This window comes from Triticum aestivum, chromosome 3A, assembly GCF_018294505.1.
Source record: "Triticum aestivum cultivar Chinese Spring chromosome 3A, IWGSC CS RefSeq v2.1, whole genome shotgun sequence".
In the NCBI taxonomy this organism is placed as follows: Eukaryota; Viridiplantae; Streptophyta; class Magnoliopsida; order Poales; family Poaceae; genus Triticum; species Triticum aestivum.
Genome location: NC_057800.1, coordinates 356768065 through 356789130, shown reverse-complemented (window position 1 = coordinate 356789130; position 21066 = coordinate 356768065).

Sequence of the window (21066 nt, the reverse complement as noted above, 5' to 3'; positions counted from 1 at the left end):
CAATGAAAGCACCAATGTCGGTGTCAAAACCGGTGGATCTCGGGTAGGGGGTCCCGAACTGTGCGTCTAGGCCCGATGGTAACAGGAGGCAAGGGACACGAAGTTTTACCCAGGTTCGGGCCCTCTCGATGGAGGTAAAACCCTATGTCCTGCTTGATTAATATTGATGATATGGGTAGTACAAGAGTAGATCTACCACGAGATCGGAGAGGCTAAACCCTAGAAGCTAGCCTATGATATGATTGTTGTTGTGTATGTCGTCCTACAGACTAAAACCCTCCGGTTTATAGACACCGGAGAGGGTTATGGTTACACAAAGTCGGTTACAATGGTAGGAGATCTGCATATCCGTATCTCCAAGCTTGCCTTCCACGCCAAGGAAAGTCCCTTCCGGACATGGGACGAAGTCCTCAATCTTGTATCTTCATAGTCCAGGAGTCCGGCTGAAGGTATAGTCCGGCCATCCGGACACCCCCTAATCCAGGACTCCCTCAACAACCGTATCAACTCTTAGAATGTGCATCTCGCGCTTGTTCTCCTTGTGGGCAACACGTCGTTTTATTTCCTGTTCAGCTTTGCAAGCAAGATGAAACAAATGGTCCATAGGATAACACTCATCATGAATTTGTATCTCCTGAATGTCACGATTTAATCCTCCCCAAAATCCATCCACAAAATCTTCTTCACTTTCTTCTAAAGAGGAATGTAGCAAGGTAGTTTGTAAAGTATCATAATATTTCGTTACGGTGTCACTACGTTGTTTTAAATGTTGCAACTTTTTAATCATGTCACGAGTATAATAAGCGGGAACGAATGTATGTCGCATGGCAAATTTCAAATCATCCCAAGTAGTAGGTATATCATTAGGGTGTAGCCGACAATATTCATGTAACGCCCTCGATGCGGCTATATCTCCCACGTGTCGCAGCACGACTTAGAGGCATAACCGCATTGAAAGCAATGTCGCAAGTGAGGTAATCTTCACAACAACCCATGTAATGAATAAGAAAGGAGGTACATAGCTGGCTTACAATCGCCACTTCACACAATACATGAATATAACATTACATCAACCAGATACACACAAGGTCCGACTATGGAACCAAAATAAAAGAAGACTACCCCAAATGCTACGCAGATCCCCGATTGTCCCAACTGGGCTCCACTACTGATCAACTGGAAACGGAACAACAAAGCGAACACGAACTTCATCGAGCTCCTCCTTGAGCTTGGTTGCGTCACCTGCACGTTTCAACGGCACCTGCAAGCTGGTTTTGGAAGTATTTGTGAGTCACGGGGACTCAGCAATCTCACACCCTCGCGATCAAGACTATTTAAGCTTATAGGAAGGGTAAAAGTATGAGGTGGAGCTGCAGCAAGCGACTAGCATATTTGGTGGCTAACATACACACAAGAGAGCGAGAAGAGAAGGCAAAGCACGGTCGAGAAACTATGATCAAGAAGTGATCCTAGAACAACCTACGTCAAGTATAACTCCAACACCGTGTTCACTTCTCGGACTCCGCAGGAAAGAGACCATCACGGCTACACATGCGGTTGATGCATTTTAATTAAGTTAAGTTTCAGGTTTTCTACAACCGGACATTAACAAATTCCCATCTGCCCATAACCGCGGGCACGACTTTCGAAAGTTCAAATCCCTGCAGGGGTGTCCCAACATAGCCCATCACAAGCTCTCACGGTCAACGAAGGATATTCCTTCTCCCAAGACAATCCGATCAGGCTCGGCATCCCGGTTACAAGACATCCTCGACAATGGTAAAACAAGTCCAGCAAGACCGCCCGATGCGCCGACATCCTGATAGGAGCTGCACATATCTCATTCTCAGGGCAACACCAGATAAACACTATGTACAGCTAAAACCAGCCCTCAGGTTTCCCCAAGGTGGCGCCGCAAGTGCTCTGTTTTGGACCAACACTTAGACAAGCACTGGCCCCGGGGGGGGAGTTAAAATAAAGATGACCCTTGGTCTAACCTAACCCAAGGGGAAAAAAGGCTAGGTGGCAAATGGTAAAACCAAGGTTGGGCCTTACTGGAGGAGTTTTATTCAAGGTGAACTGTCAAGGGGTTCCCATTATAACCGAACCGTGTAAGGAACACAAAATCCGGGAACATAACACCGATATGACTGAAACTAGGGCGGCAAGAGTGGAAAAAAACACCAGGCATAAGGCCGAGCCTTCCACCCTTTACCAAGTATATAGATGCATTAATTAAATAAGAGATATTGTGATATCCCAACAAATATCCATGTTCCAACAAGGAACAAAACTCCAATCTTCACCTGCAACTAACAACGCTATAAGAGGGGCAGAGCAAAGCGGTAACATAGCCAAACAACGGTTTGCTAGGACAAGGTGGGTTAGAGGCTTGGCTTAACAATATGGGAGGCATGAAAAGCAAGTGGTAGGTATCGCAGCATAGGCATAGCAAAAGAGCGAGCAACTAGCAAGCAAAGATAGAAGTGATTTCAGGGGTATGGTCATCTCGCCTGAGATCCCGCAAGGAAGAAGAACGAGTCCATGAAGAAGATAAACGGACGTAGTCAAACGAATCCTGGCATGATGCACATCCAAGTATGATGCATGTTCGGTTTAAATATGCATGGCATGGCAAAGTGCACAAACAAATACTACAAGTTAAATGGAGCTGAATATACAACGAGTTGCATATTGACGAAACACCACATGGCTTATTTAGTTCTCTCCCGTTTATGTACCCAACAATATTAAATGTTGTTAAACATGGCAAGAGGTGAAACATAACAAAACTATACCATCTAACAATTTAAATGAGGCCGGATATAACCAACAACAAATCTGGTAAATCCCCATATGAAATTATCAATTTGGTGCAACGACAATTTTAAACATTTAAATGTTATTATCATGATGCGAATGACATGTGCAAGTTTTATGCATTTTTTATTAAAAGTTGACAAGAGCATTATGAAGCATTTGTCATCATGGTGGAAAGAAAAGGGGTGCCACGACAACGATAACGAAAACAGTCATGACAACGTTCCGGTTCCGGTAACTCGATTGAGATACCGATGCAAAGGAGAAGTGTGTGGATGCGTGCAAAAGATGGTGGGGCACTCCCGGATACCGGGTGTCCCATGAGTCAACGATGGTGACAAGGCAAAAGAGGGGCAACATGCACCGACAATTCAAGCACGGAGCAAGCACGAGCATCTCATACATCACACATGCACTCGTTCACGGGCGGTCATCTCGGGGTTATACCTTCGAAGCGTGTGTTAACGGAGGGGTTCGAGTTCGATGCAGTGTAGGGGAAGTAGACATTCTCGGGACGTCGAGGGAAGTAGTGGTTCGTGTCCGTAGATGTTCGGGGTCACAACATTGTAACGCCCTCGATGCGGCTATAGCTCCTACGTGTCGAAGCACGACTTAGAGGCATAACCGCATTGAAAGCAATGTCGCAAGTAAGGCAATCTTCACAACATCCCATGTAATATAGATAATAAAAGGGGAAGGTACATAGTTGGCTTACACTCACCACGTCAAACAAAGTACATAAATAGCATTACATCATCCAATCACTCATGGCCCGACTACGGTGCCAAAATAAAAGATCAACCCAACATGCGACATGCTCCCGATCGCCCCAACTGGGCACCACTACTGATCATCAGGGAAAGACGCATAGTAACGGCGTGAGTCCTCGTCAAACTCCCACTTGAGCTCAAGCGCGTCATCTAGAACGGAGTCATCAGGCCCTGCGTCTGGTTTGGAAGTAATCTGTGAGCCACAGGGACTCAGCCATCTCGCACCCTCGCGATCAAGACTATTTAAGCTTATAGGTAAGGCAAGGTAAAAATATGTGGAGCTGCAGCAAGCGACTAGCATATATGGTGGCTAACCTGTTCGCAAAAGAGAGCGAGAAGAGAAGGCAAAGCGCGAACGCATGACTAGAGAACTACCTGCGGCAAGCATTACTCCAACACCATGTTCACTTCCCGGACTCCGCCGAGAAGAGACCATCACGGTAACTCACACAGTTGATTCATTTTCATTAAGTTAAGGTTCAAGTTATCTACAACCGGACATTAACAAATTCCCATCTGCCCATAACCGTGGGCACGGCTTTTGAAAGTTCAAATCCCTGCAGGGGAGTCCCAACTTAGCCCATGACAAGCTCTCACGGTCAACAAAGGAATATACCTTCTCCCGAGACATTCCGATCAGACTCGGTATCCCGGTTCTACAAGACACTTCGACAAGTTAAAACAAATCCAGCAACACCGCCCGAATGTGCCGACAAATCCCAATAGGAGCTGCACATATCTCGTTCTCAGGGCACACTCAGATGAGCGCTCCATACAACTAAAACCAAACCTCGAGTTTCCCCGAGGGGGCGCTGCACAGGACTCTAGTTTGGACCAACACTCAGGGGAGCACTGGCCCGGGGGGGTTAAATAAGATGACCCTCGGGCTCCGGAAACCCAAGGGAAAAAGAGGCTAGGTGGCAAATGGTAAAACCAAGGTTGGGTATTTCTGGAGAAGCTTTATTCAAGGCGAACTGTCAAGGGGTTCCCATTATGACCCAACCGCGTAAGGAACGCAAAATCCGGGAACATAACACCGATATGACAGAAACTAGGGCGGCAAGAGTGGAACAAAACACTATGCGAGAGGCCGAGCCTTCCACCCTTTACCAAGTGTATAGATGCATTAAGATAACATGGCAATATAATGATATCCCAACAAGTAAATAAATGTTCCAACAAGGAACAGCCTCCAATCTTCACCTGCAACTAACAACGCTATAAGAGGGGCTGAGCAAAGCGGCAACATAGCCAATCAATGGTTTTCTAGGACATGGTGGGTTAGAGGTTTGACATGGCAATTTGGGAGGCATGATAAGCAAGTGGTAGGCATCATAGCATAGGCATAGCAATAGAGCGAGCATCTAGCAAAGCAAAGATAGAAGTGATTTCAAGGGTATGATCATCTTGCCTGCAAAGTTGTCAGAGTTGACTGGATCCTCAAAAGCAAACTCAACGGGCTCCTCGTTAGCGAACTCGTCTCCCGGCTCTACCCAAATAAGACAAACAAGCAACAAGGACACAATCAACCACGTGCAAACTCAAACAACATGATGCAAACATGGTATGCTATGCGGGATGCGATATGCGATACATATGCAAGATTTGAAAACAGATGAATGATCCTGGCCTCAACATAGAAATCCAAGTGTGCCACTGGAAAGGTGAGATGATCTCGCTTGAAAACGATATAAAGATCACCGGAATCGGAGTCACGGTTTGAAAATGGCAAGCAAATCAAATATGACAACGGTCTGCGATAAACAGCAAGTAGCCATCTAAAGGCAACAAGATGAACATGCTACAGCACCCAAACATGACAACAAAATAAATGACAGGGATGCACACAAGATGATTATCAAAATTCTAGCACTGAGCTACGTCCAAATCATCCATTAGGAGGTTCAAACAAGCATGGCAAAAACGCAAATGGTAAAACAGATCTCAGACTTAGTGAAATTAACACTTGTCTGGAATTTCAGATCATATAGCCCTCTTCGGAGCAACAAAACAACATGCTACAGGACCTGAACATGACAAGGAAAGACATGGCATGGAGCTACTCAACAAGCTTAACAAAAGTCCCTTAGTGACCTTGAGCCAAAAGGGATCACAAAATATACTAGCAAGCACACGAACATAGCAAAAACATAATCAGTTTTCAGACTTAGTGAAAACTGAGACATGCTGAAATATAACTCACGAAGGCATGTTTACGAGCTCGATGCACTCACCACTGTGCAAGTCATGGCAAGACAAGCATACATCCCTTAATAAGGCACAAAATACAAGCTAGACATGGCAAGAACAATGGCATAGCATGCACGGATCAACTACAATAACATCGACAAAATCGCAAACAAGTTGACGATCTGCCCAGATTCACAACGAAGCAAAAGTAGAGCTCGATTGACTCAAGCTAGGGTGCTCCATAATTGCAAACAAAGACATGGATGGATAGAGCACTACAAGGTTAACAAAACTCCCTTACTGATCATCCTCAAAAGAGGCACGGATCACTAGGAAACAACATGAACATATGGCATCATGAACTAAACAATCCCAGGACTTAGTGAAATCACTAAGTCCCTGAAAACAGAATTACCGGGTGCCTCACTTTGCAAGCTTGCACAAGTCACCACGCACATCACAAAAATTCATGGGTTGCACCTCTGGAAAGATAAAAAAATCCTTAACAAAACATCTATAGGACTCATGGGCATATCATGCACACAACAATCATGGCAAAAATGACAAAAGTCTAAGATGAACTAGCAGATCTGACAATTAACTCACGGAGGCCTCTTCTAACAGCATTTCGGGCATCAAGATGAACTCAAATGAAAATGATGCAATGGAATGAAATGATGTACTCATCGAGATGAACATTTTGATATACTATATGTCCAAAACGGAGCTACGGATGCGGAGATATCACAGGTCAAAGTTGCATAAAAAATTAGGGTTCCGGGGGGAAAAGTCAACCGAGGGGATTTTTCAGATCCAGATCCAGCGCGGATGTCGAGGTTTGCCGAAGTCTCGCCGGGATCACTGTAGCAGCAGAGAGGGAGTTCGCCGGAGCGGCTCCGGCCGGTGGAGAACGGCGCGGGGCGGCACGGGGACCGAGGCGGTGGTGGTGGCAGGGCGCCGGGCGGCGGAGCCGGGTGCGCCGGTTCGGGGCGGCGATGGCGCGGCGGCGGCGCCGGCCACCGGAGCCGAGGGAGGCGGCGGCGCAGGGCACTGGGAGCTGGGAGGCGCGGGCGGCGGCGAACGGGCCCGCGGGGCCCCGCGTGGGTCGGGCGGGCCTCGGGCGGCGGCGGCGAAGCGGTCCCGCCCCGGGGACAGGTGGCAGCGGCTGGTTGGCGGCGGCGGGATCCGGACATGTCCGGCTTGTGCGGACGTTGTCCGGTGGCGGCGGAGAGGGATTTTTTTAGGGTTTAGAGAGGGGATCCGCAAATTTTCGAGGGGGGGGGGTGTATATATAGGCATAGGAGGAGCTAGGAGAGTCCAAATGAGGTGCGGTTTTCGGCCACGCGATCGTGATTGAACGCTCTAGGACATGGAGCAGAGTTTGGTGGGTTTTGGGCCAAATTGGAGGGGTGTTGGGCTGCAACACACACGAGGCATTTTCGGTCTCTCGGTTAACCGTTGGAGTATCAAACGAAGTCCAAATGGTACAAAACTTGAAAGGAGGTCTACCGGTAGTAAACCAAGGCCGCTTGGCAAGTCTCGGTCCAATCCGGAAATGTTTAATCCCCACACAGGAAAGAAAGCTAGAAATGACCACCAGAGGAGAACGAAGCGCCGGAATGCAAAACGGACAATGGGAAAAATGCTCGAATGCATGAGACGAATATGTATGCAAATGCAATGCCCATGATGACATGATAAGAGATGCATGACAAAGACAACAACACACGGAGACAAAACCCGAACCCGAGGAAATAAATATAACTTAACGCCAGAAACGCAAGAGTTGGAGTACAAATTGGGAAAGTTACATCCGGGGTGTTACAACACTCCACCACTACGAAAGGATCTCGTCCCGAGATCTAGGACTGAAAGAACGCCGGGTACTCAGAACGGAGGTGATCCTCGCGTTCCCAGGTAGCTTCACGGTCGGAATGGTGTGACCACTTGACTTTGAGAAATTTGATTGACTTGTTGCGAGTCTTGCGTTCAGTCTCTTCAAGAATAGAAACTGGGTGCTCACGATAAGAGAGATCTTCTTGGAGCTCAATGTCCTCGAAGTTGACTGTGCGGTTAGGAGTCTTGAAGCACTTCTGAAGCTGAGAGACATGGAACACGTCATGAACATTTGCAAAGTTTGAAGGAAGCTCGAGTTGATAGGCGAGGTCGCCTCTCTTGCTGACAATCTTGAAAGGTCGCACGTATCTAGGGGCAAGCTTCCCTTTGATACCGAAGCGACGAGTCCCTTTCATAGGAGAGACGCGGAGGTAAACATGATCTCCGATCTCAAAAGCCAAATCGCGGTGCTTACTATCACAGTAGCTCTTCTGACGGGATTGGGCTGCTTTAAGGTTATCTCGAATGACTTTGCACATTTCTTCTGCTTCTGTGATTAAGTCATTACCCAAAAGCTGATGTTCACCGGTTTCAGACCAGTTGAGAGGGGTACAGCACTTCCTGCCATACAGAATTTCAAAAGGGGCCTTGCCCGAACTTGCTTGAAAACTGTTGTTGTAGGAGAATTCAGCATAAGGAAGACAATCCTCCCACTTCATGCCGAAGGAGATCACACAAGCCCTGAGCATATCTTGAAGAATCTGGTTTACACGCTCGACTTGACCGCTTGTTTGAGGATGGAAAGCTGTGCTGAAGCGGATGTTAGTGCCCATGGCCTTCTGGAAAGAATCCCAAAACTTTGAGGTAAAGATGCTGCCATGGTCTGAAGAGATCACTTGAGGAATACCGTGCAGAGAGACAATGCGAGAGGTATAGAGTTCCGCCAATTGAGCTGCAGTGATCGATTCTTTGATAGGCAGAAAATGAGCCACTTTGGTGAGTTTGTCGATGACAACGAGTATAGCATCATTGCCACGCTTGGACTTTGGAAACCCAGTCATGAAGTCCATCTCAATGTGGTCAAACTTCCATTCTGGAATGGCAAGAGGTTGGAGGAGACCTGCTGGCCTTTGGTGTTCTGCCTTCACTCTTCTGCAGACATCACATTCATTCACGAATTGAGCGATCTTGCGCTTCATTCGAGTCCACCAATAAGCTTGCTTGAGGTCCTAATACATCTTCGTGCTCCCAGGGTGGATGGAGAGGAGAGAATTGTGAGCCTCATTCATGATCACTTTACGGAGGTCACCTTTGGGCACAACAATACGATCCTCGAAGAAGAGAGTGTCCTTGTCATCAAGGCGGTAGCACTTGTACTTGGACTAACTCTTGGCAATCCCAATCTTCACCTTTTTCACCATAGCATCAAGAAGCTGGGCTTGGCGAATCTGGTCTTCTAAGGTAGGAGAGACTTGAAGGTTGGCGAGGAAACCTTGAGGAACAACTTGCAGATTAAGTTTGCGGAAAGCTTCACAAAGCTCGGGTTGATAGGGCTTGAGAATCAGACTGTTGCAGTAGGCCTTTCTGCTCAAAGCGTCAGCAATCACATTGGCCTTGCCTGAGGTTGAGATTAGGCTGCGTGAAGATGTACTTGAGACTCTTGTGATCAGTGAAAATGTCCACTTTTCTTCCCAATAGAAGATGTCTCCAAGTCAAAAGAGCATGCACAACTGCCGCCAACTCGAGATCATGAGTGGGGTAGTTCTTCTCATTAGGCTTCAACTGGTGAGATGTATAAGCAACAACTTTCTTCTCTTGCATCAATACTGCGCCAAGACCTTGGAGAGAGGCATCACAAAAGACCTCGTACGGCTTGGATTCATCAGGCGGAGTCAGAACTGGAGCAGTGATCAACTTTTCTTTCAAAGTGTTGAAAGCAATATCACACTCCGGAGACCAAACGTACTTGACGTGCTTCTAGAGAAGATTTGAGAGAGGCTTCGCGATCTTAGAAAAGTTTTCAACGAATCTTCGACAATAGCTTGTGAGACGAAGAAAACTGCGGAGTTGCTTCACGTTCTGAGGAGGTTCCCAATTCACAATTGTAGACACCTTCTCAGGATTCACGGAAATGCCCTTGGCAGAGATGATATGACCAAGATAAAGAACCTCATCGAGCCAAAATTCACACTTGGAGAACTTGGCGTAGAACTGATGTTCCCTGAGCTTATCGAGAACCAAACGCAAGTGCTTGGCATGATCTTCCTTGTTCTTGGAGAAAACCAGAATGTCGTCGAGATAGACCAAAACGAAGTCATTGGTGTAGGCGTTGAAGATGAAGTTCATCATGCGAGAGAACGTCAGAGGAGCGTTGGCGAGGCCAAAAGACATGACAGTGTATTCATATGAACCAAAACTTGTTCTGAATGTTGTCTTGGGGATATCTTCTTCACGAATGCGAATCTGGTGATAACCCATACGGAGATCAAGCTTGGAGAATACTTGAGCACCTTTGAGTTGTTCGAACAGCTCATTGATGTTGGGAAGTGGGTATTTGTTCTTGATGGTCTTCTTGTTCATTGGACGGTAATCAACACAAAGTCAGTCCGTTCCATCCTTCTTCTTCACAAAAAGAACACCACAACCCCACGGAGAAGAACTAGGCTGGATGAGACCCATTTTCTCTTGCATATCGAGTTGCTTCTTCAGCTCTTCAACTCTTCAGGTCCGAGCTTGTAAGGACGTTTGCACACAGGTTCCGTGCCGGGCTCAAGATCAATAACGAATTCAACTGGCCGGTGCGGAGGCATTCCTGGAAGCTCTTCTGGAAAGACGTCTTGATATTTGCAACAACTGGAATTGAGAGATGGCATCCAATTCACCCTTCTCATTGAGAGAAACAGACGGATGGTATTATTCCGAGCGGCAAAGACAATTACATCCTCCGACGAATGAGTTCAATTGAATCTGCCTGGCTGCACAATCAAGCTGAGCCTTGTGCTTAGAAAGCCAATCCATCCCGAGAATAAGATCAATATCCGAGTTACCAAGAACCATTGGAGAAGCCAGAAACTTGAAATCACCCATCATGATAGAAATATCCGGAACCATCGGACTAGCAAGCAAACATTTACCCGGAGAGACAACTGCTAACGGTTTATACATAACTTGGGAAGTCAACTCATGCTTAGATGCAAAAGGTTTTGAGATGAAGCAATGCGATGCACCAGTGTCAAAAAGAACTTTTGCGGGAATATCATTAATAGGAAGGTTACCCATGATCACATCTGATGAGTCCTCTGCCTGAGCTGCATTCATCAAATTGACCTTGGCATGCTTGGGGTTATGCTTGACCACAGCTGTACTTGCCGATCTGACAGGAGGAGGAGGAGGAAGACGCCTCTGGTTGAAACACTTGTTGGCATAGTGACCCTTCCGTTGGCACTTGTTGCACGTGACCTCTGAAAGCGGACGGTGATACGGAGCACTCGATCTTGGAGCTTGAGACGAAGTCTTGTTCTGAAAGCCAGGGTTGGGTTGGTGGGAAGAACCACTGCCACCTTTGCTCTTCTGCTGATACGGCTGACGGAACGGAGGAGGAGGAAGACAAAACCTCTGCTGCTTGGCCACTTGAGTAGAGGAAGAAGGAGTAACATCTCTAACTCGCTTCTTGGAAGCATCACACATCAACTGAGCAGCCTCTTGCTTCAGTGCCATGTTGTAGAACTCATCGTATCTCAAGGGCTCAAAGAGGACAAGAGCGAGCTGAATTTCTTCTCTGAGACCACCCCTGAACTGATATATCATGCTCTTCTCATCAGGGACGTCCTGCTTGGCAAAGCGGGCGAGCTTCTGGAACAACTTGTTGTAGTCATAGACAGCCAAAGAGCCTTGCTTCAAATTGCGGAATTCCTCACGCTTGCTTTCAACCACGCTCTGCGGAATATGATGAGCTCGAAAATCTCAACGGAAATCATCCCAAGTGATAACACGTCCACCTCTGGAGTCCTTGTACTGCTGGAACCATTCTGCAGCTTGATCTTTGAGTTGGAAGGAAGCGAACTTAACAAAGTCCTCAGGCCTGACGTTACTGCACTCGAAATGCTTACACAGATCCACAAGCCAATCGTCAGCATTGGTTGCCTCAACACAATTGCTGAAAGTCTTTGGCCCGTTAGCAAGGAACTGGTTGAGTGTAGCAAAGTGACTCTGATTGCTGCCTTGATTCCCTTGACTTCCTTGATTGCGCTCTTGGAGAATTTGCATGATCAGCTGTGTGTTTGCATTGGTTGCGGCCATCACAGCTTGCCACGCCTCTGGAGGAGGTGGAGGTGGTGGCGGATCAGGATTCGGAGTCGTGCGCGTTGGAGGAGCCATCTTGAAGAGGTTGACCACCATTAGCACATTGACAGATAACTATTGAAGCTGAATCCAACGGAATGAAAATTGCAACATATAGTCTTCACATCCGAACAAAATGAACGAATGCATTCCTCTTAAAATGGTCACATATCCATAAATTGAGAAGCCACGTAGAATTAAGGTAGAGAAATAAATCAACAAGGTACGGATCAAGAACTAATAATCAGTAAGAAATCCCAATCTCAAACCAATATTCGTGGAAGAAGAACTAGAGCTACTAGAATTCCCACCTATGAAACTCCCGAACCTTTTCGGTTATGCTATCAGGTGTTGGGGATACAGGGGAAGCATAATATCTCACCCAAACTAGCAAATCCTACATCCAGTTGTATCCATCCTTCAACACATAACCAAGAAACCTTCGGAAACCATCTACCTCAACCTTCAAAAAGCATCCGTTATACAAGTTATGGCGATACTCCCGAACTCCCGCCCCAGTACTGGGTGGCGTCGAGGTTATCTCACCAACGAACTGCATAAAAGAGATTTTCGATGTCGGCGTACTAGACTCAAGTATTCCAGAACTGCAACGATAAAATTATGATGACAACACCTCAGAGCTCAACTCCCCGTGACACTTCCACTAAACCCCTGACAGGAGGCACCAAGACAATGTTCTCATCATAAAACCATCGGAACGATTCCAAGATACCGTCGTGATCCTAAATTTTTTTTTAGTGAAATTTGAGAAGAGAAGAGTCAAAACTCTATGTTAGGATACCTTACCAGAGCGATGAGGAGACTGGGAAGTAAAAAGAATTCCTAAACTCTCCGATATATAATTCCTAAAGACTCAAAACATTTTTCTAGACACAACTCGGCCGCTAAAAACGATCAAGCAATGGGGCTCCTAAGGTCGGGGAAGGCTCTGATTACCAACTTGAAACACCCTCGATGCGACTATAGCTCCCACGTGTCGAGACACGACTTAGATATAATCGCATTGAAGGCATATGTCGCAAGTTAGGCAATCTTCACAACATCCCGTGTAATATGATAATAAAAAGGGAGATAACATAGTTGGCTTACACTCGCCACGTCAATCAAGTGCATAAATAACATTACATCATCCAAACACTCATGGCCCGACTACGGCGCCAAAATAAAAGAGAACCCAACATGCGACACGGTCCCAATCACCCCCAACTGGGCACCACTACTGATCGTCGGGAAAGGAAACATAGTATCATTGAGAGTCTTCGTCGAACTCCCACTTGAGCTCATACGCGTCTCCTGGAGCGGAATCATGAGGCCCTTCATCTGGTGTAATAGTAATCTGTGAGCCACAGGGACTCAGCAATCTCGCACCCTCGCGATCAAGACTATTCAATCTTATAGGTAAGGCAAGGTAAAATATGAGTGGAGCTGCGGCAAGCGACTAGCAAGTATGGTGGCTAACTTATTCGCAAAAGAGAGCGAGAAGAGGAGGCAAAGCACGAGCGAGAAGCTAGAGAACAACCTGCGCAAACATTACTCCAACACCGTGTCCACTTCCCGGACTCCGCCGAGAAGAGGCCGTCACGGCAACACACTCAGTTGATTCATTTTAATTAATTTAAGGTTCAAGTTATCTACAACCGGACATTAACAAATTCCCATCTGCCCATAACCGCGGGCACGGCTTTCGAAAGTTCAATCCCTGCAGGGGAGTCCCAACTTAGCCCATGACAAGCTCTCACGGTCAACGAAGGAATAGACCTCCTCCCAAGACGTTCCGATCAGACTCGGTATCTCGGTAACTCAAGACACTTCGACAGGTTAAAACAAGACCAGCAACACCGCCCGAATGTGCCGACAAATCCCGATAAGAGCTGCACATATCTCTTTCTCAGGGCACACTCAGATTGTCCAAACTTCCGGTAGGCCAGCCCAGAGTTGCCCCTGGTAGCCACCGGCGGCTGACAGTTTGGACCAACACTCAAAGGAGCACTGGCCCGGGGGGGTTAAAATAAGATGACCCTTGAGTCTGCAGAACCCAAGGGAAAGAAAAGGCTAGGTGGCAAATGGTAAAACCAAGGTTGGGCATTGCTGGAAAAGCTTTAATCAAGGCGAACTATCAAGGGGTTCCCATTATAACCCAACCGCGTAAGGAACGCAAAATCCGGGAACATAACACCGATATGACGGAAACTAGGGCGGCAAGAGTGGAACAAAACACTAGGCGAGAGGCTGAGCCTTCCACCCTTTACCAAGTATATAGATGCATTAAGACAACATAGCAATATAATAATATCCCAACAAGTAAATAAAAGATGTTCCAACAAGGAACGGCCTCCAATCTTCACCTGCAACTAGCAACGCTATAAGAGGGGCCGAGCAAAGCGTTAACATAGCCAATCAATGGTTTGCTAGGACAATGCTGGGTTAGAGGTTTGACATGGCAATTTAGGAGGCTTTCAAGCAAGTGGTAGGCATCGTAGCAATGGCATAGCAAAAGAGCGAGCAAACTAGCATAGCAAAGATAGTAGTGATTTCGAGGGTATGATCATCTTGCCTACACAGTTGTCAGAGTTGACTGGATCCTCGAGAGCTAACTCAACGGGCTCCTCGTTAGCGAACTCGTCTCCCGGCTCTACCCAAACAAGACAAACAGCAACAAGGATACAATCAACCACGTGCAAACTCAATCATCACGATGCAAAGATGTTATGCTATGCGGGATGCGATGCGGGATGCCAAATGCAAGATATGACAGGAAATGCATGAACCTGGCCTCAACTTGGAATTCCAAGGGTGCCACTAGAAAGATGAGATGAAATCGCTTGAAAACGATATAAAGAACGCCGGAATCGGAGTTACGGTTTGGAAATGGCAAGCGATTCAAAAATGACACCGGTCTGCGATTTACAGCAAGTACGCATCTAAATGCAATGAGATGAACCTGGTACGGCCACCAAACATGACAACAAAATACATGGCAGGGATGCACACAAGATGATTAACAAAAGTCTAGCACTGAGCTACGGCCAAATTGTAACATCCCAAATTTTCAATTGGGAATGTTATACATTAGGTCATCATGCATATCATATTTTTCTCGCATTTTCCGATCCTAGAAAATTTCACGCAACTCAAGGACCCTCGGAGAGAGTTGGAAGTTTCATTATTTTCATATTTGGGATTTCTCAAATTTTGAAAATAGGATCATTGGGATTTATTTAATTATCTTCATAAAGTTTTTCCTATAACAATTTTAAGAGAGGGAATAATATGACTTTCCCAATATTTAGGAAAAATGAAGATATTATAAATAAATCAAGATTTGGTTTTGGAAGATTTATTTTGCTTAGGCAAAAATGAGCATTTTAAAAATTTATGCATGTTTGCCGTTTTTAAAGTTCATTTTGTTCGACTCATTTTTAGGAGTCGGGGAAAATTTGTTTTATTTAAATCAGAGTTCATTTGGTATTTTTTTAATTCGTTTTGTTCTTTAAAAAAAAAAATCGCGCCGCCCCCCTGGACCAAGGCCCAGCCGGCCAGCCAGCCAGGCCCGGCCCAGCGCCCCGCCTCCCTCTCCCTCGCGCGCACGCCGCCGCCCGAGCGGGAGCTTCCCCGCCGTCGCACGCCTCCCGGAGTTCGGCTCCGACCCGGCGCCCCCTGCCCCTTCCCCAAGCCACCCGGCGACCCCCCCCCTTTATATGCGCCGCCCCCCCCCCTCTCTCTCACCCCGAGCCGCCCTCGCCCCTCGCCTCCCGACCCGCGCGGAACGCCGCCGCCGCCGGAACGCCGCCGCCGCCGTCCCTCGCCGACGCCGGGAGCCCCGCCGCCCCTCGCCGCCCCCTCCCGACCCCGCCGCCGACCCCTAGCCCGCCGCCCGGAGCCCCGCCGGCGATCACCGGAGGTAGCCCCGCCCCGATCCGGTTTTCCCTAAAAACCGATCCGGTTTATTTAAAAAAAACAAAAACGTGTTCTGTTTTTTTTAAAAAAAAAAACTAGATTGGTTTTATTTTTCGGTTTTCTTATTTAACAAACGTTCACCGAACCGTTCGTTTCAATGAACGCGTTCGTTGGATTGGTTCTGTTAACGAACGTCCGTTATTTAAACCGTTCGTCGTTTTTCTTTTAATCGGATTTAATCCGTTATTTTTTCTGATTCGATTTCCGATCCAATTTTCAAATCTGTTTTATTTCTTGCTCGTTTATCGGAATCAGGTGATTCAAACGCCTGGAGTTTCGTAACGAAACCGCCGTTCCGACTAACCAACTTTCACAGAGTTTTGCTACTGTGAAATTTTGACCTAATTTCAGATTTCTAAACCGAGTCGTTCTCTCTCGAGTTCCGACTTTCGATGCCTTATTTGATTCGATTCTTTTGCAACCAGGGTTCTTAAGTTGAACTCTCTGGTTAGATCTTTTATTCGAGATTTCCCTGTGCATTAGATGAGTACTTATTGTATGCTTGTTGTTTGTCTGCGTTAGATCACCCGGAGTGCGCCGCTTGTTACTTCGAATCTCTAGGTCACGCGGATCATCAGCAAGGCAAGTAACACTTGATCATATCTTTCCTACTACCCAGTTTTATTGCATTAGATCAAACCCTCAAACACTTGCATTGTTTAGGATCTAAATTAAATTGTGGGATTGGGAAGTAGAATTGAGGTAGTACCTATTACCTGTTACTTATGAAACCTTGGGAGTTACTTCTACGTTTGCTTATTATGCTATGCTATGCTATGCTAGTAGACGTGGATTGGGTGAGTGAATATCCATGACAGATGTGAGATTGTTAATTAATGGTTTATCTAAGGTGGCAACCTAAACACACATCTGGGTGGATTGAGGCACCTGGTTTCCATCAGGACTTGCCTGTATTTCTTCGGACCGCCACCCAGGCTCTAAGGGATCATAAGATATTTCAAACTGGAAACTTCCGTGTGCAGCCACAAGCCAATTATGGGCTCTGGCGTAGTTGATTAAGTTGTGCGAACTCTTACGGGTAGGCTAGCTGATGTAGGGGATGTAGGTTGGTACGGTCTACCCACATGTAAGGTGCTAGCGCTTCTGAAAGACTATGTCTCGGTCATCCGTTTCTCAAACACCATGTAGTGCGAGAATCAAGCGGAGGCGATCGAGTCTTGTGGGGAAAAGTGCGCAAACCTCTGCAGAGTGTATAAACTAATCATGATTAGCCGTGTCCCCGGTTATGGACGTTTTGAGTATCTGGTAATTGAATATCATGTGAATCTCAACATGTTACCTCTAATAAAAGCTATTGGGTTTTAATGAGTACTTTTAATTGGGATTGAGGATGCTGTCAACCATTCTCAATGTTTAACAACCACCATGATAGTTAAACAAAATTATTCCTTTGATGTAGGGAAAAATTGGCTTTTCGCAAAACTGTAACCATAGAGCCTTACCACCAGCCAAATATGCATGTAGTATAGGCTTATTGTTTCATTACTCTCTATGTGTTACATTGCCAGCATATTCCATGTGCTGACCCGTTTTCGGGCTGCAACTTTCATGTTGCAGACTTTTCAGACGACGAGTAAGGAATTTAGGTCGTGGTTCTATACTCAGTGATGCCGATGGAGTTGATGGACTCACTTATCTTCCAAGCCTTCCGCTGTTATCGTTATTAGATGGCCTTAAGCCATATTTATTGTAATAAGTCCTCTTCTGGACAATCGATGTAATAAGTGTGTGATTGCTACTCTGCTATAAATCCTTCGAAGTACTGTGTGGTGTCAGCATTACTGATCCAGGGATGACACCTGAGCACAGAGACTTGATCCATTCGGGTCTGGTCGCTACAGAGATGGTATCAGAGCACACGCTGACTGTAGGACACGACCACTAAGTTAAAGCCATAGATCACTACTCTCCTCTCATTTTCTAACTCCTCATCTATTCTACTCTTTAGGATGAAGGACGCGAAGATCAAGTACACCCAACCGGATGAAGGCACACCATTTGGATTTCACTTGAAGGAAGTTACCAAGTACCTGAACATTGGACTACCAAGTTTCACCGGGACTTTCAACGCCACTCTGCCTGAAGAGGAGCGCTGGAAGATTCACGCTCACGTTCCAGGAAGGACATTCGCCCCAATCACCAAGCCTATAGATAGTGTTTTCAGTGCACCAACTTGGAGTCTGGGAAAGAGCATGGCAGCTCATATCACCATGGGACGCATTGGAGAAGTTTATCAAGAAGACCTCAAGGACACCATCTACCAGATTTGCGGACGCCGAGATGACAAATGGGACATAGTCAGCACCAAGAAGGATAGATCCATTGCAGCTTTTATCCAGGAGTTAAACCAGCACATTCGACGCCAGGAGAACCAGATGTGCAATGATATGTTGGAGTTGCAGAATGCAAAGGGAAGGATCATCGAACTTGAAGGAGAACTAAAGACTACACGCAAGGACTACATGGACGAGATCGTAGCTCTAGCAAGACACAATAACGATCTTAAGTATGAGATCGAAGAACTCAAGAAGAAGTTAGCACTCAGGAATGAAGACCAGTATATCAACTGTCCAAGCGACTACATCAACATCGACGACCCAGATTCGGATCCAAGTGAACCCGATTTTGAAGACGAAGCTGGAGCAGACATCATGGAATCTTCCACCGGTTCAAATTAGTAGAAGTCCCCCACATATTAGTAGTATTTCCCCCCATGTAAACATTATAGTACACGCACTTGCGATAGTTAGATCGTTGTAAGCCTTGTTTGATTGAATGGAGTGATTTTGTGTGCATTTGCTCATGTGCATTTGGGTAGTGATTCCCCTTAGACCTCATTCTATTCTAAATTTCTCTTCTTTTCTAAACCCATCAGATGCCTCCGAGACGCGACCCTGGATTCGTTTTCCCGCCAGAGATCACCCAACTGATCCAGCAGCAGAACACCCTGATTCAAACATTGGTGCAGAACCAGGGCAACAACAACAACAACCCACCACCACCACCTGCGGATCATTTGACTCGTTTCCTTAGACTAAATCCGCCGGTGTACTCCAGTAGCACCGAGCCGATTGTAGCAGATGATTGGCTCCGCAAGATAGGAAGGGAGTTGACCACTGCAGGATGCACAGATGGAGAAAGAGTGAAGTTTGCAGCACATCAGCTTGAAGGACCCGCAGCCGCATGGTGGGAGAATTTCACAGCCACTTACCCGGTAGACACTGTCACATGGGATCAATTTCAGCAAGCTTTTCGCACTGCCCATGTCTCAGCAGGAGCCATGGCCATGAAGAAGCGTGAGTTTCGCAACTTACGCCAAGGAGGAAGGACTGTTGGCCAGTACGTGGATGACTTTAGCAAATTAGCACGTTATGCCCCAGATGACATTGCTACAGATGCGGCTAAACAGGAGAAGTTTCTAGAAGGACTGAATGATGAGTTCAGCATGCCGTTGATGGTAGCAAGTTTCAATAACTACCAGGAGTTAGTAGACCGAGCCCTTATGATTGAAGGAAAGCAGCAGCAAATTGAGAACCGCAAGCGAAAGTATGGACAAGGGAAGTATAACTCTGGAGCTCAGCAGAAGACTCGTTATACCCCTAAATCAGGAATTCAGTTTCAGCATACCCATGGAGGAGGTAATTCGCACAACCATAATGGCACTAAGAATGGGAACGGGAATGGAGGAAGCAACGGACAGAATCGCACCAACCCGTCAACACCATCCAAGGCAGACTTGAGTCACATTACTTGCTTTAAGTGCCGCAAGACGGGGCATTATGCAAATGACTGTCCAGAAGGCCAGAATGGAAATGGCAATGGAAGCTCTGGAAAGAAGCCCAACCCTTTCAACAGGGGACAGGTGAACCACATTGATGTGGAGGAGATTGAAGATCAGCCCGATGCAGTAATCGGTAAGTTTTTGGTTAAGTCATTTACTGCAGTTGTTCTTTTCGATACTGGTGCATCACATTCATACATATCAAGGGAATTTGTGGATAAGTATGAGTTACCGACCCAAGCCCTTAGGTCACCCATGCTAGTAACCTCACCCGGAGCAGAGTACATGGCTAGTAAATGGTGTGATCGACTGCCACTAAGGATTGGACACTATGTTTTCCCCTCAGACCTAATAGTTCTGGAATCCCAAGGATTTGATGTGATATTAGGAATGGATTGGTTATCAAAGTATGGAGGAAACATTGATTGCTCCACTAGATCAATTTTGCTCACCACACCAGAAGGAAGAAGGATTAAGTATGTATCACGGCACGAGCCGAGGAGAGCACAAGTAAATTGCTTATCAGGAGTGGTGCAGGAAGAAGTACCAGTGGTGAAGGATTTTCCTGATGTATTTCCGGAAGAGTTGCCAGGCATGCCACCGGATAGAGACATTGAGTTTTTGATTGAACTATTGCCAGGAACAGGCCCGATATCGAAACGACCATACAGGATGCCAGCACAAGATTTGGCAGAAATCAAGAAGCAGATTAAGGAGCTATTGGATAAAGGTTATATACGCCCAAGCTCTTCACCTTGGGGATCACCCGTTTTGTTAGTGGAGAAGAAGGATGGATCTTTGAGAATGGTTGTTGATTATCGTGAATTGAATGCGGTAACAATCAAGAACAAGTACCCACTACCAATGATAAATGATCTGTTTGATCGTTTGCAAGGAGCCAAAGTGTTTTCCAAGATCGACTTGCGATCAGGGTACCATCAGTTGAAGATTCGGGAGCAAGACATACCCAAGACTGCATTTACCACGAGATATGGACTGTACGAGTATACCGTTATGTCATTTGGACTGACTAACGCACCAGCTTATTTCATGAACCTGATGAACAAAGTGTTTATGGAGTTTTTGGATAAGTTCGTCGTGGTGTTCATAGATGACATTTTGATTTTCTCGAAGAATGAAGAGGAACACAAGGAACAATTGCGATTGGTTTTGGAGAAGCTAAGAGAACATCAGTTATACGCCAAGTTCAGCAAATGTGAGTTTTGGCTAAAGGAAGTTGGATTTCTCGGACATGTTATATCCGGAGAAGGAATAGCAGTTGACCCCACAAAGGTTGAGACCGTAACTAATTGGGAAGCACCAACGACA